We start from the raw sequence: 24,475 nt of genomic DNA, 5'->3' as shown, positions 1-24,475 counted from the left end.
ACATAAATCCTCTGCATTCCTATATATTTCCAATGAAATTCAACAGCAAGAGATAGAAAGAGAAATCCCTTTTAAAGTTACTGTAGACATCACAAAATATTTGGGAATCTACCTACCAAAACAAACCCAGGACCTTTATGACCACAACTACAAAACACTTTTCACACAAATAAAGTCAGATCTAACTAACTGGAAAAACATCAATTGCTCATGGCTGAGTCCCTCAGGAACTATAATATATATATTTTCCTCAAGGAAAATAAAGAGAATTTTTCCTGTTTGGAAAGCTGATTCCTTCTGTCATGCTCTTTTCAAGAGAAGAAGAGGAAAATATACTTCTAGACTAGGATTGAACAAAGTGTTCTGTTTATAAACAGAGGACTGAAGTTGGCCGGAGTGAATAGAATCTTTGTTAAATTTCCCTGTATAGTTCACATCGTGGTAGAAAGCAGCTAAAAGGCTTTAAATGATTTGCTAAATTTCCAACAATTACCTATCTTTAAACTACAGATTAGAAGATCTATATGATTGAGATCTTAAAACTATCATCTTTAATAATAGCACATGCAGGGGTGGCTAGGTGGCGCAGTGAATAGAGCACTGGCCTTGGAGTCAGGAGAACCTGAGTTCAAATCTGGCCTCAGATAATTGACACACTTACTAGCCATGTGACTTTGGGCAAGTCACTTAACCCCAATAGCCCTCCAAAAAGCAATAATAATAATTATTATTATTATTATTATATCACATGCAGACATTCCCTATAAGTAGACAATGAGAATGATAATAATAGCTTACATTCCCATAAGACTTGAAGGGATATAAAGGACATTCCTTACTTCAGACCTATGAGGAAACATATGCAGGTGTTATCCTCCTCCTTTAACATATGAGGAAACTGAGCCTCTGATAAGTGAAGTGTCTTGGAGTCACTTCCCACAAGTGTGAAATGACACATAGCTAATAAGCATCAGAGCAAGAGTATGAACACAGATCGCCTCATTCCATGTACCAAACTTCCACTTTACCAGTCAATGAAAATATACTGTTGAAAATTTAATAAAGCTGGGAAAAAATTTGTTACATGTGGCCAGAACCCCCTGTCAGTGATGGATTATCCAGATTTCTGTGACAGTGACAGTCCTCTCCAGCTGACAGAAAAGGCATCAAGTTGAGCGCCCTATTTGTTGGCAGTATTTGCAAGGCATAGGAGCATGGAAGATAGCTTTTGAATCACTTGCTGTTGAAGAGATTTGTTCTTAAAAAATAGTGTTCTTGGAATGGTGCCCAAATTGAATTGCTGATGGGGATCACAACACTGCACAGGTAATTTTTTTGCTGAAATTCTACAATCTTCATCATGTTATTGATCATTTATTTCCACCTCTCCCATTTTTCACACCAAAGAATTCATTTCAGTAGTGGGGGGAAGGTTGGGTGTAGAGATTCTTTTTGGATGAGTGCATCTCCAAGTTGGTGTCAATGCGGAGATAAAGTTCAAAATAAAAATGTATTTGTATATACTAACTTTTAAAACACATTTATTTCATAATTCAGGAACATTGTTTCTGGAGAGAGTCCAGTCAACTTTTAAAAGCTTTTAGCTGCCATTCTTTCATTGCTTGCTTCATACCAAATGAAAATCTGTGAGGGAAGAAAAATACATTTTGCTATGATTTTTATAGCCTAGTATATCCTGATGACAATTATGCATAGTAATAATTTTGATCATAATATTTTAAATGCATTAAGGACTTTTGAATATCCTGCCATATAGGTCATATTTGTGTTCACTCTCATAGGTAAAGACTCCCCCCACCCCATATGAGAGAACACTATGCACATGGAAAGCAATCAATGAATTTAAGTTGAAAAATACCAAAAACTTCTTTTAATTTTAATTTATCTTATTTATTTGACTATTTCTCAATGAAATTTTTATTTTTAATTTATTAAATAAAACAAGCATTTTTATAACACAGTAGAATAATAAAAAGATGATTGCACATGAAACTATGAATTTATTATTAATATTTGGTGTTCCTTTTAAATACATAATACATTTGTTATATAGATTTTTTATTCCTTCTCCATGCCCTAGAGATGGCTACCATTAAACACAAATATGTGTGTATGCATGCATGCATTTATATATATTATATATACACACATACACACATATACATATATGTATATCTGTAAAATCATTCTATACACACTTCTATCTATCATATCTGTCTCTGGATACAGATAACATCTTCCATCATATGTCCTCTGTAGTTAATTTGGGTATTTATAATAGTCAACATAATTGAGTCATTCAAAGTTGTTCTTAAAACATTATTGCTGTTACTGTATACAAACTGCTCTAGGTTTTGTTCATTTTGATCTTCATTATTTTGTGTAAGTCTCTCCGTTGTTTTTCTAAAATCAATGAGCTTATCATTTCTTATAGTTCAGTAGTATTCCATCACAATTATATACCACAATTTTTTCAGTCATTCCCCAATTGACAGGCATCCCTGCAATTTCCAGTTCTTTGACACCACAAAGAGAACTGCTATAAATATTTTAGAACATAGTGGTTCTTTTCCTTTTTCCCTAATCATCTTTGGAAATAGACATAGTAGTGGTATTACTGGGTCAAAGAGTATAGGTAATTTAACAACATTTTGGGCATCATTCCAGATTGTCCTCCAAGATGGTTCCACCAACAATGAATTAGTATCCCATGTTTTTCACATCCCCTCCAACACTTGTCGCTTTCTCCTTCAATAATTTTAGCTAATCTGATAGGTGTAAAATAATATTTCAAAGTTCTTTTAATTTGCATTTTCCTAATCAATAATGTTTTAAAACATTTTTCCATATGCCTATAAATTGTTTTAATTTCTCTATCTAAAAACTACCTATTCGTATACTTTGTCCACTTATCAATTGGGGAATGACTAATATTCTTAAAAATTTGACAAAGTTTTTAATATATTTGAGATATTAGACCTTTATCTGAGAAACTGTCTATAATTTTCCCCCCCAAAGATCTGTTTTCCTTCTGATCTTGCTTACATTTTTCTTTCTATAAAACCTTTTTAATTTAATGTAATTAAAATTATCCATTTTATTCCTCATAGTGCTCTCTATGTTTTGTTTATTCATAAATCAATCTCATCCATAAATCTAAGTCATATGTTCCATGTTCTTCAAATTTTCTTATATATCTCTTTATATCTAGGTCATATATCCATTTTGACATTATCTTGTTAAATGATGCAAGATATTGACCTATGCCCAATTTCTGCCATATTGCTTTCCAGTTTTCCCAATAATTTTTATTAAATAATAATTCCTATTCTACAAACTCAAGTCTTTACACTTGTCAACTACAAGGTTACTATATTTATTTCCTGCTGTAAATTTTATATCCATTCTGTTCCATTGATTTACCTTCCTATTTATTAGCCAGCACCAAATAGTTTTAACAATTACTACTTTATAACAGTTAAAGATCTAGTATTGCTAAATCTCCTTCCTTTACATTTCCCAGCATTATTTCCTTTTATATTCTTGACTTTTTTCTTCCAAATGAATTTTGTTATTTTTCCTAATTAAGTAAAATATTTTTCTCATAATTTAATTGTGATGGCATTGCATGTGTATGTTAATTTAGATAAAATTTCCATTTTTATAATTTTACCCCTTCCTACCCATGAACAATTAGTATTACTCCCATTATTTCAATCTTATATTACTTGTATAAAAAGGTTCCTTTTATTTTATTTATGTAGTTCCTAAGTTTGTTGTGGCAGGTGTACTTCCAGGTCTTTTATACTGTCCAGATTTATTTTAAACAGGGTATCTCTTACTATATCTTCTTGTAAGGTTTTGTTTGTGATATATAAGAATGCTGATCATTTATGTGGTTTTACTTATATCCTACTACTTTGTTAAAATTATTCATTGATTCAACTAACTTTTTAGATGAGTCCTTGGGATTTTCCAAGCATATCATCATATTGTCTGTATTTTTAAAAATAAATCTTTTTAATTTTTTTTAAAAAATTCATTTTTAAAATTTTGATTTTAAAATTAACTCTCTCTCTCTCCCACCCAAACCCCACCCCTTGAGAGGGCAAGAAATGTAATATTGATTACACATTTGAAGTCATGTAAAACATATTTTCATATTAGCCATGTTACAAAAGAAAACATACACACAATAAAGAAAGTGAAAAATGTATGCTTCAATGTCTACTCAGCATTCATCAGTTCTGTCTCTAGAGGTGGATAACATTTTTAATAATGAGTCCTTTAGAATAGTCTTGATCATTGTGTGAATCAAGAGTACCTAAGTCTTTTAGATTTGATCATCATTACAATATTGCGCTTACTGTGTATAGTATTCTCCTGGTTCTCAATTCATTCATTTCACTTTGCATCAGTTCATATAAGACTTCCTAGGTTTTTCTGAAACCTTTCTGCTCATTATTTCTTATTGCACAACACTATTCTATTAAAATTGACATAATACAACTTTCAGTCATTCCTCAATTGATGGGCATCTGTTAATTTCCAATTCTTTGCCACCCCAAAAAGAGCTGCCACAAATGTCTTTGAACAAATAGCTCCCTTTCATTGTCTTTGACTTCTTTGGGATACAGGTCTAGGAGCAGAATTTCTGGATCAAAGATTTAAAGCCCTTTGAGCATAGTTCCAAATTGTTATCAAGAACATTTGGCCCAATTCATAACTCTACCAAAAGTACATTGATGTCCTGATTTTTCCGCATCCCTCCAATATTTGTCTTTTTTTTTTTCTGTCAAGTTAGCCAAACTAATATGAGTGATATTGTATCTTGGAGGTGTTTTAATTTGCATTTGTTTAATCAAAGGTGATTTAGAACATTTTTTTCTTGTGACATTTGATAGTTTGATTTCTTTTCCTGAAGACTGCCAGGTCACCTCCTTTGAGCATTTATCAACTGGAAAGTGGCTCATATTTTTATGAGTTTGTTTCTCATGTATTTGAGAAATGAGACCTTTATCAGAGAAACTTGCTATAAAATTTTCTCATTTGCACTTCGCCTTCTAATGTTGTCTCCATATGGTTTGTTTGTACAAAATCTTTTAATTTCCTGTACTTAAAATTATCCATTTTACTTCCCATGATCCTCTCCAGCCCTTGTTTGGTCATAAAGCCTTCCCTTATTTGTATATCTGATAGGTAAATTTTGTCATGCTCCCCTAATTTTTATCACCATTTATATATAAAACCTTTATCCATTTTGACCTTATCTTGGTATATGATGTGAGATATTAGGTTATACCTTAGTTCTGCCAAACTGGTTTCTAGTTTTCCTACCCATTTTTGTCAAATAATGTCTTTGTCCCCAGAGCTTGGATTTTTAGATTTATCAAACATTTGATTAATGTAGCTTCTTGCTATTGTCTATTTTACCTAATCCCTTCCACTGATCTACCACTCAATTTCTTAGTTAGTAAAAGATTACTTTGATTTCTATAGCTTGGTAATACAATTTGAGATCTGGTACTGCTAGACCACCTTCCTTCACATTTTTTTTTCATAGATTTCCTTGATATTCTTGACCTTTTGTTGTGAGAGATGAATTGTATTATTATTTTTTCTAGCTCTATAAAATAATTCTTTGGTAGTGTGATTGGTGAGACTAAGTAAACTAATTTAGCTAGAATTTTATTTTTTATATATTGTCCTGGCCTAATCACGAGCAATTAATGTTTCTCCAATTGCTTAGACCTGTCTTTATTTGTGTGGAGAGTATTTTCTAAGTTGTGTTCATATAGTCACTGAATTTGCCTTGGTGTATTCTTTCTTTTTTAAAATTATTGCTATATTTTGTTTTTATATTACCATCTTTCCCCAATATATCCTTTCCACAATTCTCTGAGAGATATTCACTATACAAGAGATTTTGTTTTAATTAGGAAGAAAGATTTTGGGAAAAAAAAAACTAAACTACATATAATTTAAACTCAATGGGATAGTCTCCCATCTCTGGCAAAGGAGGTATATTCCTCTTCTCACATATTCATCTCTTCTTTGATACCATAGTTGGTCATTTAAATTTAATTTAAATTTAAATTTCACAATATTTAAGTTATATTCTTCTACTATTTTTTTATTTTAATTTATATTATTGATGGGTAAAAATGTTTCCTTACTAGTACTCCTCTTTTTTCATCTAAGTCTTTCCATGCTCTTTTGTGTTCATCACATTCATTATTTCTATCACCACAGAAAAATTTCAGTACATTCATGTGCCACAATTTGTTTAACTATTCTCCAATTAATGGGTTTCTGTTTTGTTTCCACTTTTTTGGAACTACAAAAAAATCTCCTATAACTATTTCATAGTTTTGGAAACTTTTCTTATTATTATTGCTAATTGACCTGCTTAGAGTTTATACCTAGCAGTGGGGTCTATGAACCAAAGGTACAGATACTTTAGTCACCTTCTTAGCATTTATCCAAATTCCTTTTAAGCTATTAGATTCATCCTACCATTTGATGGTTGGATAAATTTACAACCCCATCAGTATTGTACTCATATTGTGTATTGCACACAAATTGTGCACAAACAGTATTGTGCCTGCTTCCCCACATACACATTGACTATCTCCATATTTACTCATTTTGACAATTTGCTGTGTATGAACTAAGACTCAGAGCTGTTTTGATTTGTATTTCTCTTAATGATTTGAAATAAACTTTCATGGAATTGTTTTTTGAAGCACTGTTCCTTCTAGCAATTGATAGATTTAAGTAGTATTGTAAAAATTAGCAATTTTGAAAAACTTAAGACTGATCAATACAATGATCAGTCATGATTACAAAAGACTGATGACAAAGGCTACCGACTACTTTACAGATAGGTTTTGGACTAAAGATGTAGAAAGAAACTAATATTTTTGAATATAATCTCTATGAGGATTAATTTTGGTTGACTGTATTTGTTACAAAGGATTTTTTTCTTTTTTCAATAGTAGGGTACAAAGTAGAGATAGAAAATTAATGCCAGCTAATGAAAAAAACTAAAATTCACTTAAAATAGTGCTGTTGTTAAACTAGATATAAGTACTATTATTTAAAATCACAACACATACATTACATATAGAGAGATACTAAAAAAGAAAAATGGGAAGAATAATTATGTTATTCTAAATGCTTTTATTTCTTATTTATTCACTTACAAATTTGAGGTCGTAAATGTTTTCAAATGTTTTTCATATTTATGATCTAAATGGAAACATTTTTATTGCTTTCTACCCCTATCTTATTAGACATGAAATTTCAAAGTGGTGTTAATGTTCTAAGGATGTGAACTTGGGCCCATTTGCAATACATCAAAAATTTCAAAATACTGCTTTAGCTTTCTATGTTCAAGACTAGGCCAAATATTTTTCCCTTAATAGTGATCCCCTATGCATTGTAAGAAAAATGGAATCCATGTGTTTTAACACATTTACATTTAGCTCATCAAAATTGTTATTAGGACTATTTGACATCCAAAAAGTCTTTTCAGCCTTTTTGGTCATTCTTTCTTCCTAGAAACAAGAAGTTATATCTTGCCAATAGCAAATGAACAGTAGTATAGAAAAAATCAGAGTTTGGTTTTAATCTCAAAAACCATATGGTTTTAAGTGGATTCAATGAAAAAATGGCTCTTCTAGTATTGAACACACACAAACACACACAAATATATACATATATACACATATATGTCTAGCTTTTTATAGGGGTGATGGAGAAGAGGTAGACACTTATGGGGGGCAGCATCCCACAAAAATGCTTATGTTAAAGGAATTTGTGGATCAATTAATTACTCTTCAGTATAGTATAGTTTACTTTAAATAAATATCAGACAACACAAAATATTCAAAACCAGCATAAACAATAAACAATTTTGAAACCAAAATAATGGCAAGAATATCTTGGTATATTTTTAAAAATATGAAATCATATCCAGAGCAAAATAATTAGCAGTGAGTAATGTAAACATCAAGTGATCTGTTATATCTCTTTGGCTCATCAATGACTTTGAGCATCTGTATTCACCCACAACTCATACTGAAGTTTAGAATTCAGGCATTTTTAATTACTCTTAACAGGTCTCCATTTTGTATATATAACACATTCATTGCAAACTCAGTTATTCATTATTTATGCATCATGGATGGTTTGGTTGGGCTAATCATATTCCACATGCTACAGTTACTTTCATACGGCCAGTCTTCAACATGTATATAAAACCTGAACCACAAACTAGGTAACAAGTGACCTATACCCCTCCAAGAACTTAGAAAGGGTAACTCCCTACAATGCACCTATAATTTGCTGTGCCACTTTGCAAATGAGCCATTTTACTGTGTACAGTGGTTCAATTACCCTCAGGTTCCTGCTGTGAGCACCAGGGATGGAAATGACTCCAGTTTTCCCTCGTCATTTCCCAACAAACATTCTATGACACATCTAGCCAACAGAATGACATTTCCAAATAAATTCCCCGCATGACGCGGTTGGCCACTGACCTGGTAATCATGTATTTCATTATACGTTACACATCCACGGATGTGGTCTGCAGCTCTGTACTGACCTGGCATGATTTCTCCAAAGCATGAAAGAATTCAATCTGAAAAATTTCCCCTAAGTTTTAACCTTTAAGTATCTTAGAGACATGTAGCTTAGCTTCATGAAGTAACATTGAACTCGCATGCTTCTCATTCACTGAAGGGGGAAATTCCTCACCTTTCTCAAACTAGAATGGCTAGCTCTTCTTTGATTTTTTCCCCTTTGTCACAGCTCCAACAGCTACCAATTTAAAAAAAAAAAACTATTGAAGGTGGAGGTCAAAATTGCAGATTGGCAGAATTTCAAACTTGATAAGAACCACAGTAACCATCTAGTTCATATCACAACGAAAAAGAATCCCCAGTATAAAATACCCAACAAGATGTCTTTGGCCTTTTGTCTTTGATTCAAGCCCCCCAATGATGGGAAACTCATTGCTGACTGAGGCAACCCCAGTTCAGTTAGGCACAACTCTGATTGTCAACAGTTTTTTTTTTTTTAATATCAAGAATAATTTGCTTCCCTACATCCTCCTTGAATTGATCTTGGGTGTGCCTTCTGGGAACCAACAAAATGCATTCAAGTATTTGAGGGCAATTATCATGCTGGATTCATTCCTTCCCTATCTACTATATCCCCAGGTTCTTTGATAAATCCTCATTTGGCATTGAATCAAGGCCCTTTACCATCCTGGTTGCCCTCCTCTTGACATTCTCTGCCTTATCTGTGTCCTTTTCAAATTATGCTGCCTAGAAGAGAATACAACTGCTCTGGATAAAGATAAATAGAGAAGTGAAACAGGGCATCCTACCTTACCATAGGATAACGTACTTTATCGCTCATTTGTCTCCAGTCCCATCTGCAGCCTCTTTTGAGGAAAAGAGTGTTGCTGCCTTCCTCTCCATGATGAACATTCTCACACTTCATCATGCTCTAGAAACCTCAGGGAATCTGGCCCCAAGAGGCCATCATCCAAACTCCATTTCCTAACTTCCTATTTATCCTGTATAGAGCTTGTTTGCATGTATTTGTTGTTCTCTCTGTTCTCCCTCTCTCTCTCTCTCTCTCTCTCTCTCTCTCTCTCTCTCTCTCTCTCTCTCTCTCTCTCTCTCTGTCGCTCTCTCTGTGTCTCTAGATTGTGAGATCCTTGAGTGTAGGGACTGTCTTTTACCTCTTTTCTGTGAACCCAGCACTCTTGCACAGTGTGTGACATATAGTAGTTGCTTAATAACTATTTATTGACTAACTGACAGATATGATCTAACCAGGGCAGAACACAGAGAAACTTTGGCTTCCTTGCAGATGAACTAAAATTCAGTCCCTAAAAGTAGTTTTCTTATACTGTGCTGATTCTATAATTGGTCATCAGATGCAATGACCTATCTTTTGAAAAATGTTGCCTCAATTTATGGATCACATTAGGCCATCCTTTGGAAATCTTTAAAGAGACGTTTAGGGTGAGGATTCTGTCTTCTTTTTTTACAAGCAAAATGTCCTTAAAATAGGAATTTTTCAACAGTGACACGTGTTCAATTTGTACTTCATTCAATTTATATAATGATGTTTTGTTGTACTTAATGCATCTCTTTAGAGCTCTTCCCAAATCATTTTATAATGTGTATTTCGTTTTCCCAATTAGGTTATAAATTCCTCAAAGGCAGAGGCCATGATGTCTGGTTTTTCTTTTCTTTTTGTTATCTTCATCAAAGTTGACTCTCAGCAATACAGTGCAGTTAGTGATTTGCCTTTATCGTCCACTAATTTTTCTCCTCTTTTAACACTCTTCTCCCCTTTGGTACCACCTCCCAAAGGTATCTCAGTACCCTTCTGATATACAGGAACCAGTACTAGAGTATAATATATGGGCCAGTCCTAACCATAGCTTTTATATCAGTTTAGTACTCTGATGCTCCATGATCTTCCCTATTAAACTTTCCTTTAGTGTGCATCTTTTTTTTTGGGGGGGGGTACTCTGAAAAGTTGAAATGCTAAACAAAGGGGCTTTATGCAGATAATGTATGCAATATGAATTTTTTGTTAATAGCACTGTTTTTAATCAACCAGTGTTGACTCGCCCAGGACTCAAGTCCTCCTGACTCCAGGGTCAGAGTTCTATCCACTATACTACCTAGCTGCCTCTAGCATTTTTCATTAAATCTTTAGACTTTAGGGCAAAGAGTGTCAGAAGTTAGGGAGACATGTAATAGGGTATTAAAGTTTTGCTCTCAACCTCCTATTACAATCAGCCTAGTAAATTACTTATAATAAGGTGTTAATAGCTCATAAACCTTAATGCACTAGCCCTTTCTGGGACATTTGTATTTTAATGGTGACAATTCTGGAATAAGCAATGTAATGAATCTACTTTCTATAGCAATGGGTCTCTTCCCCATACCTGTATATAATAGGTACTAATAAATTCTTATTGATTTGAGAGCAGAAGGATTTTCTCTGATTTATTTTGTTTCTTTATTCTATCCTTTTCTTTTTTGCTTTTTTCTTTTTTTTTTTTTTTTGCTTTTTGGAGAGGGGAAGGCAGGGCAGTTGGGGTTAAGTGACTTGCTCAAGGTCACATAGCTAGTAAGTGTTAAGTGTCGGGTTTGAACTCAGGTCCTCCTGATTCCAGGGCTGGTGCTCTATTCACTGCACCACCTAACTGCCCCATTTTATTCTTTTCTATTCTGTTCTGTCTTGTTCTGCTCTCTGCTCTCCCTTCCTCTTCTATTACAGCTTATCCTGTCCTATCCTACCTCATTCTATTCTATTCTAGTCTACCATTATTTTCTACTTTGTTTAAAATACTGGTTTCATCATTGTGGTGTTCAACAAAGTTAAATAAGGAAGAGTTTCCTGGCCTCAAATTATTTGGTCTAGTAAAAAAAAATATTAATGAGTATGAAATACAACTATAGCAGAAGATGGAATACAATAAGTACTCTAAGATACACACACACACATACACACACACACACACACACACACCCACACACACACATATGAATTACTATGGGGATTCAGAGAAGAGAAAAATTACATCAGATTGTGGGAATTGGGAAAAAACTACATGCCGAAAGAGGCATTGGCACAAGGGCTTGAAGAGATAGGAACTGAAGAGGTACAAATAAGAGGTGACAGGCATTTCAGACAAAGGTATGATTGTAGAAACACCCAATATTTGATAGGGAAATAAAGAATAGTTCAATCTGACTGGCGCATTAGACATATTAAAGGAGCAATAAAAGAATCTTCAAGAGTTAAAAGAGCCATGACTTCATCACTGTGCATACAGTGTTCTCTTATGACTGAAAGCCTTCTATGCCATGGTAGAAATCTTTGAGTGCTGAAGCCAAAAAATAAAAATAAAATCATCATCAATGGGGATGAGAAGTCTCTTTGTATACTTTAAAGGCCCTAGGATGAAATAGGATTCATGACTAATCCTATACTAGAAGCTAGCATGACTTTATAGCACCTTTCAGAGCATATGTCCTGCCAGCCTAGGTTTTTTGTTTTTGTTTTTTTTAGCAATTGGGGTTAAGTAACTTGCTCAAGGTTACATGGCCAGTTTTTTCTGGGTATGGTGCTAAGTATCAGAGCCCAGATTTGATCCCAGGTCATCCCGACTCTGGAGCCGGTGCTCTTACTCACTGAGCCACCTGGCCACCCCTACCAGCCTAGTCTTTAAGAAGTCCATGGTCATTTTTATAGTGCAATGATCCCACAGTGTAGGAGTTAAGTACAGAAATAAGCTTGAAGGTTAGAATTATAGACCAAGATCATGGTGATCATTATGTTAAAAGTTTTAAATGCAAGTCTGAGGAATCCATACTTTATTCTTGGGCAAATGAGAAACACTAATGATTTTTAAATAGAGAAGTGAAATCATCTAGCCTTCAGTTGACCCATATATTCTCAATTACATCATTTTATTGAATCAACTAGGAATTAAACACTCTCCCTCCACCAGAAAAAAAAATGCATTCAATATTTTTTTTTTCTCAAAGCACTGTTATGAAACATATCAGTACTTATTTTAACCTTCCTATATTGGTGAAGATCATAAAACAGTCTTTTCTACCCTAGCCAAAGTCTCATAGAAAATAGGATAAAAATTCATCAGTACAGTATCAGTGCCCAGATCCAACAGAATCCCATTTTTTCTCAACATAGGTAAAAATAAGAAACAAGTGAAACTGGCTTTTTTTCAGTCCAGTAATACTCTCATATAAAATGCTTATTTTTTTTCTAATATTTTTTTTTGTATCTCTTGCTTTTACAGAACTTAATTTTTCCCCTGTATCCCTCCCAGTCCCAGAAAATTATCCTATATTACAAATATATTAAAGGAAAAGAAAACAATAAATTTATCAAAGATATATGCAATGTTCTAATGAAGCTACTTCCTTTGCAGAAGAGTAGAAATACTGTCATCATATCTCTTTCCAGCCATGCCTATTCTTTGTAATTTTGCAAAATTCATTTTGAGCTGTTTTGTATTTGTTTTTTTACATGTATATTATTGTATTCATTGTTTGTATTGTTTTCCTAAATGATCATTTATCTCTGCATCAGTTCATGTAAGCTTTTCCCATGTTTCTCTGTATTCATAATATTTCTTGGTTTGTACATATCAGCAATATTCCATTATATTCATGTAGAACAATTTGTTTAGCCATTCCCAAATCAGTGGGTATCTGTTTTGCTTCAAGCACAAAAATAGATACTGTAAATATTTTGGTGCTTATGAGACCTTCAGCTATAAGGAAAATAGTAGAATCTTAAATGTGTTTATTATTTGAAATAATTGTAATTACTCTTCAAAGAGATATAACTAGCAACATTCACACCTTGGACAAGAAGCATGAAGTGCTTACTGAAATCAGTTATGTATGTAATAAATAATATAAAGTTAGATGGAAGTTATACAATATAATTTATATACAATATATTTTTATATATTTATATATCATATATAATATATAATAATTTATATATAATATATAATAATTTTATATGCTATATATAATAACTTAATAAATAATATAAAGTTAGAGTGGAAAATGAGTAATTCGTTACTATAGTGACTCATGGATATATGATATTAAAAGGAATACCTTGAATTAAGTTATAATTTTAGCTAATATTGCTGTTAACCAAATGCTAAACTCATTGTTTTAATGTCATTGAAGAATATTTGCTCTCAACATGTAACAATTTTTAAAAATGTTTATGATTTTAAAACCATTATTTGTTGTTACTCCTAAATGTTGGCACTCTGGTACAAAGTCCTTATTATTTTGCCCTGGTTATAGCCTTGCCTCAAAAAATGTCCTATTGCAAAACCTTTTTATGACAATGGGTGACCCTGGATTTGTAACATTTATGCCACCAAAGTAGAAATTTCAACAAGATCTACCAAGAAAGAAAGGTTTGGGATGCTATCCCAGTGGTAGGTTGTATCTGGTATTTAGAAGCTGTAGCGATGATAGATTGTATATATTTTCTATAAAATATTTTGAAGAAGCTGATCAGCAAGATGTTGAGCCCTAAGTGATGAATTGGTCATAGAAAGTCATGGAATAGATAAAAATTCAAGAAGGTGCCCAATCCTATATGAGCTCTTCAGTTCCTTGGTCAAAATGGTAGGGTGACCAAAAGAGAAACAGAAAGTATGCAAATCAGAATTTTAAAACATCTAAAAATTTTCCTTTAAATGTTGATTCTGAAATTTTATTTTGTCCAACAACCAATGAGTTAATATGCTAATGGAGGAAAGAAACCACATCCATATTGATGCACTCTCTAAAATGAAACAAGACATGAAGTTACATCTAAATAAAAGGATAATTGGTAGTTCTTTATAATCAGAGAGGCAAATAAAGGAATTTTCAAAATTGGCTTTATCATTCTCTGAAGAGTAAAATGTAACATGATTTCACAGAATACTTGATTATCTCAACATGAATTGCGATCTTCAGATTACAATGATAAAGTTTATTTGCCAATAGTCATTGTGCAAGGAGAAGAGTAGAGAAATACTATGAAGATCTTGACCCAATTCTATAAGTCAGATTAAAATCTGCCTTGACAGTGACTTCAATGTGAAAGTGAGGAAAGGGATAATGTTAAAAAAAGAGGTTGGGAAATAGAGTTCACATTAAGAACTGAAAGAAATCATTGGCTCACAAATTATTCATAATCCCCATGGTCATCTCTTATAAATTATCTATTCAAGAAAGTCACACATAGCAAAAACCAAGAAAATAGTAAGAATAATGAAATTTAATTTGTATTAAGCTGTTGTTTCAAAATCAGCTGTCTGATTAAAATCAGATTATTCACTAATTAAAGATAAAAATCAAAACCATACAAGAGAAATATACAAATGAGTTAGAGGGGAAAGCATTCTCAAAATTAGGAAATGAATACAATTGAAAATATTGACTCATTGCCATTTCTTAGGGAAATTTAACTAATATAAAACAATCACCACAATGAAAAATCCAGGAGCCACAAACACATGTTCTGCTTGCCAAACAGAGATTTGGTAGCTAAAGGCAACACTGGCTTCAAGTATAAACCATTTGAAAAACACGACAGAAAAGTACAGAAAATTAGCTATATCATCTTACAGAGAAGTGGAAGGGAAAACAAAACAATAGAAAGTTTGGCTTGAGACGCAAATTAAGTCAGATCAATCAATCAATTAACAGACATCTATAAAACAACTACTTCAGGCTTCGCATTGGAGGCAAAAATGAAAAATGAAATAATTTTTATTCCTAAGGAGCTTTGTTGTTGCTGTTGTTCAGTCATTTCTATCATGTCCAACTCTTCATGACCCCATTTGGGTCTTGACAGAGATACTGGAGTGGTTTGCCATTTCCCTCTCTAGCTCATTTTACAAGTGGGAAAACTGAAGCAAACAAGGTTAAGTGATTTGCTCAGGGTCACACAGTTATTAAGTGTCTGAGACCAAATTTGAACTAGTCTTACTGACTCCAGGACTGGCACTTCACCTACTGCATCATCTGATATGTCCATGTATGAGTATATAAAGAACATCTACAAAATAAGCACAAAATAGTTTTGGGAGAAAGCAAAAACTAGCAGCTAGGGATCAGGACAGGTTTCATGTTGAAGGTGGTGAATGGTGTAATGAAAATGGAATTTTTTATGCAGTAATTTTTCCCCAGTAACATGCAAAAACAATTTTTTAACTTTAAAAAAATTTAAGTTCAAAATTCTCTTCCTTTTCCCCCCTACATTCCTCCACATTGAGAAGTCAAGCAATTCCATGTAGGTTATATATGTGTATATATTATGTTATATATGTGTATATATTCTATATTATTATATGTATTATGGATATGCAGAACATATCCATAATAGTCATGTTATGAAAGAAAACATAGACAAAAAGCCTCAAGAAAAATAAAGTGACAAAAAAGTTGCTTCGATCTGTGTTCAGACACCATCAGTTCTTTCTCTGGAGATGGGCAGCATTTTTATCCTAAGTCCTTCAGAGTTGTTATGGATCATTGTATAACTGAGAATGATAAATAATTCACAGCTGATCAGAATATCAGAATATTGCTGTTGCTTTGTCAGTAGTATATTTCACTTTGCATCAACTCATGTAAGTCTTTCTATGTTTTTTCTGAGAGCATGCTGCTCATCATTTCTTATAGTAAAATGGTATTCCATCATAATTATATATCACAACTTACTCAGCCATTCCCCAAATGATGTGCATCCCCTCAATTTCTAATTCTTTACTCCCAGAAAAGAACTGCTATAAATATTTTTGTACATATAGTTCTTTTTTTCATTTTGTTTTTATTTCTTTTTGCATTTGCAACAGTAGTGGTATTGCTATGTCAAAGGGTATGCATGGTTTTATAGTCATTTGACATACTTCCAAATTGCTCTATAAAGTGGTTTAATCAATTCACAATATTGACAATAGTACATGAATGTCTCATTTTTCACACGTCCACTACAACATTTGTCATTTCTCTTTTCTGTTTTATTATCTAATCTAATACGTACAAAGTAATGCTTCATAATTGTTTTAACTTGCATTTCTCCAATCAATATTGAGTTAAGATTTTTTTTTCATATGGCTATAGATAGCTTTAATTACTTCACCTTTTGATCATTTCTCAATTGGGGAATGGCTCTTATTTTTATAAATTTGATAAAGTTCTCTATATGTTAGAGAAATGCGACCTTTATCTGAGAAACTTGCTTAATTTTTTTCCACAGTTACTATTACTAGCTGTATATCTCTCCATCCTATTCACCCTACCCCCATTTATTCTATTTTCTCTCTCCTTTCACCTTGTCCTTCCTTCTGATTACTTCTGATTATTCCAGATGCTTTCTGATTACCCCTTCCCCCAATCTTCCCTTCTTTCTATCACTCACTACTTCTCTTATCCCTTTCTCTTCTATTTTCCTATAGGGTAAGATAGATGTCTATAACCCATTGCCTGTGTATCAATTCCCAGTTACACATAAAACAAATTTTAGCATTTGTTTTTAAAACTTTGAATTCTAAAATCTCTCCTTTCCTCCCTACCCACCTGAGAAGGTGAGCAATTATATATACACACATACATGCACATATATGTTATACATGTGTGGCCATGCAGAACACTTCCATAATAGTCATGTTGTGAAAAACTAAATATATTTTCCATCCTATCCTGCCCCCTGTTTATTCCATTCTCTCTTTGCACCCTGTGCCTCCTCAAAAGCATTTGCTTCTGATTACTCCCTCCCCCAATCTGCCCTCCCTTCTATCACCCTGCCTCTCTTAACCCCCTTCCTCCCCTACTTTCCTATTGGGTCAGATAGATATCCATATCCAATTGAGTATGTATGTTATTCCCTCATTAACCCAATTACTATGAGAGCAGTTATGGTCTCATGAGTTTAAAATATCATCTTTTTATATAGGAAAGCTTGCAATATTTGCTCCTTGACCTGGGAACTATGGGATTTAGCTATAATATTCCTGGGATTTGCCATTTTGGGATATCTTTCTGTAATGGGAATGCAAATTTGGAAGATCTTCCCTGCCCCTAGGCTAAAGTGCACCAGAAGCCTGGGGAGGGAGGCTTGTTTTTCAGTAGATACTTTTTGATTGGCCAGTGGGTCAATAAGGTTGTTACATTCTCTGAGCCAGGAGAAGGCTATATAAGCCCTGATGTGTAGCTTTGGTTTGGGACTCACTTTGAGAAGTGTTCTGTGATTTGATCTGAATTCTGGGAAGCCGTTGTTGAGAGTCCCCCGGCTTTGAAAAACCCAGATGTGGAAACCCAGATGTTGACTGGGTATGGATGTAATGGTTGGACAGTTTGGAAAGCTGTCTACTTGATCTGTTAATGTCTTGATAATTCAGTCTGTGTATTTTGAAGTTCGGGGTGCTGACCTTTTTGCCCTGAACAAGGTAAACGATATATGTCTGACTGATTAAAGTAAGCTTGTTAACCCATTTTGAGTTGCTTTCCTTTAACAAAGCAGATCCAAGAACCTGTGGTGGCGGCAAACCCTGAGGACGCTTGGGGTGCATGCTGCTACACTTTCAAGAGGTGGTCAGTGGAGTCTTTGAATTTCTATTTTACTCTCTGATTCTAGAATATCAGGGCAGTTTTCCCTGATAATTTCTTGAAAGATGATGTCTAGGCTCTTTTTAAATGTTTTAAATTCTCTCTCCTGGATCTATTTTCCAGGTCAGCTATTTTTCCAATGAGATATTTCACATTGTCTTTTATTTTTTTTTCATTCTTTTGGTTTTGTTTTACAATTTCTTGATTTGTCAGTCATTAGCTTCCATTTGCTCCATTCTAATTTCTAAGGAATTATTTTCTTTAGTGAGCTTTTGGACCTCCCTTACCATTTGGCCAACTCTGTTTTTTAAGGCATTCTTCTCCTCATTGGCTTTTTGGACCTCTTTTTGTCATTTGATCTACTCTATTTTTAAGGTGTTTCTTTTTCAGTATTTTTTGGGTCTCCCTTAGCAAGCTGTTGATTCATTTTTCATGATTTTCTCACATCACTCTCATTTCTCTTATTAATTTTTCTTCTACTTCTCTTACTTGATTTTCAAAATGCTTTTTGAGCTCTTCCATGACCTGAGACAAATTTCTTCTGAGTGTGTGTTTTGATATTACTTGTCACCAAAGTAAGTTTCTATAGTTTGAAGGGTTTTTTCAATTGTTTGTTCATTTTCCCAGTCAATTAGTTGACTTTTTAACTCTTTGTTAAGGTAGGACTCTTTTTCTATTGTGGAGGGCGTACTGTCCCAAGCTTCAAGTGTTTTTGCAATTGTTTTTGGAGATACTTCTAGGGACCTGTAAGTTTTTAGTTCTTCTAAGATGGTAAAAGCTAAGGAGAGGTGTTTACTCCTTTCCTGGCCTGTGCTCTGATCTGCGAGTGACCACAAGCACTCTTTTCTGCCACAAGTTCTGCTATGCCAGTGCTCTTCCCTGATCCAGTACTGCCACCCAGGACTGCGACCTAGATCCAAGTATGGACAAAGCAAGTGCCATCAAAAGAGATACCTGTAATCATCTTCTGACCAGTTGTTTGATCCCCTTACTATTTGTGGGCTGAGAGTTCCAGAAGCAGCCACTGCCACTGCTGATTCAGTCACTCCCACTGCCTGCTACTGGTTTGCTGCAGCCAGGGATATTCTGGGACTGGGGCTGGACTGCACTCCTCTCTAACCCATGTCTGACAGACCTTTCCCACTGATCTTTTCACCTGCCTTTAGCATTTGTGAGTTGAGAAGTGTGGAAACCATCACAGCTGCCAGTGATTCAGTCCCCTGAGACCTGCTCCAGGTTTGTTGGGGTCCAGTCTGTGCTGGACTGTGCTCCTCTCTCAGCCTGTTGCAACAGACCTCTCCTGTTGATCTTTTAGGTTGTCTTACACTGAACATTTATTTCATTCTGTCATTTTGTGGGTTCTGCCACTCTAGAAATTGTTTAGAGTTATTTTTATAGGTATTTGGAAAGGGTTTGGGGGAGACCTCAAATGAGTCCCTGCCTTTACATAACAATCTTGACTCCACTCCCCCACCACCACCAGGAAGAAGGCATCTTGAAGATACAATAGACAAAGGGAAGAAGAGATACATTCCAGACAAGGGGCACAGCCCAAACAAATGCATTGGTATATCATGTGTGAGGAACTAAAAGACCAGTTGTCTGAACCATAGATTATATGAATGAAAGCAATATTTAATAGAGATGGAATGGCAGGCTGTGGTAATGGTATGAAGGTATATGATAAACAGAACAGTTAATATTTGATTCTAGAGGTGATATGGTCAGATCTGTGCTTAGAAAAAAATCACTTGATAGTATCGTGAAGGATCATCTGAAGAGGACAGCAAATAGAAAAAGGAAAAAAAAGAATTAGAAAGCTATTGGAAGACTTCAGACAAGAAGCAATGAGCTCTTCAACATGGGTGATAGCTGTATGAGTAGGGAGAAAAAAATTGATGTGAGAGTCATGAAGGACACATGGAATGCGTGAAACGAGGAAGTTCAAGATGATTCTAAGTTTGTGAACCCATATAATTAGAATGATGATGGTGACCTGGAGAAAAATGTGGAAGTTTGGAAGAGGAATACATTTTGAGGAAAAGATAGTGAGCTCCAATTGAACATACTGAGCTTAAGATATCTATGGCACAAGACATGCTAATGTTGTAACTTTGCTCTTTCAATGCTACCCAATGAGCATCTGTGTTTTACCCTTTATGTCTTTACTTTCTCATGTCAGTATTTTCCCAAATGATGTCAAACACATCCAGTGAATCAAGAAGGTACTTGCTGAGAAAGGAAGAAAAAGTGGTGATTTCACTAGTCAGTACTAAAATCCCAGAACTTCATATGACACAACCAACCCATTAATATGCAGAATCTCCCTAAGATCAAACAGTCTGACCTCCCCTCTTTGCACTACATTTTTCTATTTTTCATGACATTTACCTATTAAGCAGACTGCCTTTAATCTTAATTGGATTTAAGAGGAAATTAACAAAAAAAGAAAGAAGGACAATCAGGTGCTCTCCAACCATAACTAAAAATTTTAGTGAAGTTTTCCATTTTTAAATGTATCTTTAGCTATTAATAAAAAAGTCAACCGAACCTTGAACATCATTTTGTATGACTATATGCATTATGGACATTTTATAAGGAAAAATAATATCTGTTCAAATATATCAGCACAGGTTTTTTGTGATAACTGTTGAAATCAGTTCCTTAAAAGATCTTTTAGAAGATGAAATTATGAAAAAAAATTTCATTGCTTGGACATTTAACCTTTATTGTTTTTGCACTAAAACTAGAACAACCTAACATATCAAATGAATTTATCTGTGCTTTCTGTAGATTCTACAGTACATACTCTGTGTAAAATTTGGAAGACAATTTCCCTATTTTAAATTATTATCACTGATGTGAGGGTATTTCAATGATTTTACTTGTTTGTTGGCTTGATTTTCTTTATATTTGTTTGTTTGTATTTATTTAGCTTTGTTGCTCAGTCTTTGAAAAGAGTATAACCCTCAATTGTTCTCATTATATATTTATAAAATAACATCCAAAATTGTGTTGTACTGAAAACAACTATCTTTAAAGTCTTAGAACATCTCTCAAAATCTCTTGGATGGTTATTTAACACTCTTGTTACTTAACTTTTCTAATCATGTAAATCTTGTTTCTCTGAACCAGGAAAAATCATAGCCCATTAAAACTAAAAGGAACCTTCTTTAGCCCCTTTATTTTACCTATGAAAAAAACAAAGCTAAAGAGTTTGAATGTGTTACCAAGGTCACACAGTTGTGGTAGAAGCAAGACAAGACCCCAGGTCTCCTGGGTTCAAGCAGTGCTCTTACAATGTCCCAAAGGGTGGAGACTATATTCGATGCATGGTGGTCAACTAAATATTATGAAGAAGGGATTCAATAAATATTTGTATAGTAAATATAAGAAACATATCATATGTTCTGTAAGGCCCCACCAAGTAAATATAGGGGTAGAATTTTCTATTTCTATTTATGATTATGCTAATTGCAGGATAGACCCTAAGCAATGGCTCTCTGGGAGACAAGAGACCTGAGTCATATGCAGCAACATGAATGGACCAAATAAAGTAAAAGCACAAACAGGTTCCCATTTTCTTTTGATTCTAGGAAATGTCTATATATTGATATCAGCTAACAAAATGGGAGATTAGAGGGCTATTAAAAGGTGATATAAGGTTGGAAAAATAATGAATCTTTCAAGAATCAAATGCTAGAGGTAGCATGTGGTAAAGGCAAGGTCAGAGAGACAGCAGAAATGCCTGTTTCTGGTTCTAGCATCACGGGAGACCAAGGTCAGTCCAGAACATGAGGTTTAGAGGATATTTAACCATATAGAGAGCAATGTGTGGCTATGATCTGTATATAAAATTACTTGAGATAGTTCAATCAGAAAAGAGAACACAAGATAAGGATGAGAATGAAAACCTACTAGCTCATAATGCAGAGTTTTCTGGAAGAAGAATGGGGAAAACAAGGTCATAAAGGAAGAGACTATTCAGAAGGATAGAAAAGGTAGTCTTTCTCATACAAGATACAAGAAGGACATGGGAGATTACTCTAGTTTTATAACCTAATCTAAGTAAAAAGTCTATGAGGAACAGTGTGTTCACCCTGCAGCCTTATTACCTGCATCCACATCTGAGGATCAGGAAAGCCACATTAAAAAAAAACTGAGATCCTGACCACTTTGCTAAAGCAAACCCTCAATTGATGGAGAACTAGGTCTAAAAGAGGGTAGAGAAGAAGGGAATGAGGAAATCAGAATGAAATTGAACTGAGTTTTTCTATAGCTGCTGAGACAAGGGAGATATAAGAGTTAAAAAGACATTAAACTGAACTGGAAAGTGAATATTGATATTTTTCATTCTTTAATACTTCAAGAATATGTTAAGTTTTGTCAGTGTGAATACTTCATCAATAGATATAGACAGTAAGTCCTCTGAATTAGACAATCTTTAACATTTTCTGTATCAAAAAAAGCCAACAACAAAAACCCTTCATTCTGCAGCCCAGCTGGTGATGAAGCTGCCTAAAGTCACCTATATGGATCCTTAGATGAGACTTTCAGGCCATCACTAGGCTCTAGTTAAAATCTGTCCTTCAGTTTATCTGGGTAGAACTTAATTGCTACTGCTAACATTTCTAATACCAGACTGAATAAGAGGGGTGATAGTGGACACCCTTGTTTCACCCTTTATTTATTGGAAATGCTTCTAGCTTATCCCCATTGCATATAATACTTGCTGATGACTTTAAATAGATGCTACTTAGTATTTTAAGGAAGGCTCCATTTATTCCTATACTTTCTAGTGTTTTTAATAGGAATGGATGTTGTACTTTGCCAAAAGCCTTTTCTGCATCTATTGAGATAATCATGTGGTTTCTGCTAGTTTTATTGTTGATATGATCAATTATACTGATGGTTTCCTAAAATTAAGCCATCCTTGCATTCCTGGAATAAATCCTACCTGATCAAAGTATGTTATTCTTGTGATAAGTTGCTGTAGTCTTTTTGCTAATATTTTATTTAAAATTTTTGCATCTATATTCATGAGGGAAATTGGTCTATAATTTTCTTTTTCTGTTTTATCTCTTCCTGATTTAGTTATCAGTACCATATTTGTGTTAAAAAAAAGAATTTGGTAGGACTCCTTCACTAATTTTCCCAAATAGTTTGTAAAGTATTGGGATCAATTGTTCTTTAAATGTTTGATATAATTCACTAGTAAATCCTTCTGGCCCTGGAGATTTTTTCCTAGGGAGTTCATTGATGACTTGTTCAATTTCTTTTTCTGAGCTGGGGTTATTTCAGTAATTTAACTCTTCTTCAATTAATCTGGGCAACTTGTACTTCAGCTAGTATTAATGTATAGTCACTGTTTATAACCATTAATTGCAAATTTAGCTTGAATTAGAACATTTTGGGGGACCATTAATTCCTGCTAGAGTTTTTAAATATGTTTTAAGAATAGAGTTGGCACAAATGCAATAATATGGAATGCTAAAAGATGGGGACACGCTTATCTATGTTTATATGGAAACTATTTGAATATTTGATTTATATAGATTTTTATTCACTTTTCAAATATGTTTCTAAAGATTGCCCCTTAGCTGCTGAGCAAGGATTTGCAGCTTGTGCAATGGCAGAATAAGATTAAGTTTAGTGTTGTAATCTGTTTTAAAATAGAAGTATGTTAAATTTTTTAAAAGGCTACAGGCCAAGACTAAAGTGGGGGGAAGAGGGAGAGTTAGTGTGCAAGTATTTTTGCATATCACAGCTTCTGAGGCTGGGATGCAAGAGTATGAATTAATTATCTGCCACTTGCACTAATTTTGGCCTGATAATTACCAAGAAAACAGAGATTCTCTACCAGCCAGCACCACACTATCTATACATAGAAACATGGATTTCAGCAAATAGAGAATTTTGAATGCTGTATATAATAAGTTCACTTACCTTGCTAGTATACTTTGTAGGAATGTACAAATAGATAATGACATTGATACATGCATTTCCAGAGCTAATTCAATATTTGGGAGGCTCCAAAAAAAGTATAGGAGAGAAGAGGTATTAAAGATCCACAAAGCCATTGTGCTGACCTCATTGCTGTATGCCTGTGAAACCTAGATACTAGCACCATCCCAGAAAACTTAATTCCTTCCATTTGAATTGTCTTAGGAAGATTCTGAAGATCAACTGGCAAGGTAAAGCACCAGCCACTGAGGTTCTTTCTCAAGCTGAACCACCATGTATTCAAATTCTAC

The 24,475-nt window shown here is 34.0% G+C and overlaps 1 long non-coding RNA gene across 1 annotated transcript; it reads right to left on the bottom strand.

Moving 5' to 3' along the window:
* Positions 1-1,043: 1,043 nt before the first annotated feature.
* On the bottom strand, positions 1,044-24,297 carry LOC138147932 (uncharacterized). The gene is made up of 2 exons (XR_011164931.1): positions 24,168-24,297; positions 1,044-1,644 (listed from the first exon to the last, which is right to left on the bottom strand). It is a non-coding gene; the product is annotated as an uncharacterized lncRNA (long non-coding RNA).
* Positions 24,298-24,475: the final 178 nt, after the last annotated feature.

This window comes from Petaurus breviceps, unplaced genomic scaffold (assembly GCF_028583685.1).
Source record: "Petaurus breviceps papuanus isolate PSGF00001 unplaced genomic scaffold, PetGlider_PUasm1.0 90808, whole genome shotgun sequence".
Lineage (NCBI taxonomy): Eukaryota > Metazoa > Chordata > Mammalia > Diprotodontia > Petauridae > Petaurus > Petaurus breviceps.
The sequence above is the reverse complement of the archived record's forward strand: the minus strand, read 5'-3'. Positions and strand labels throughout refer to the sequence as shown.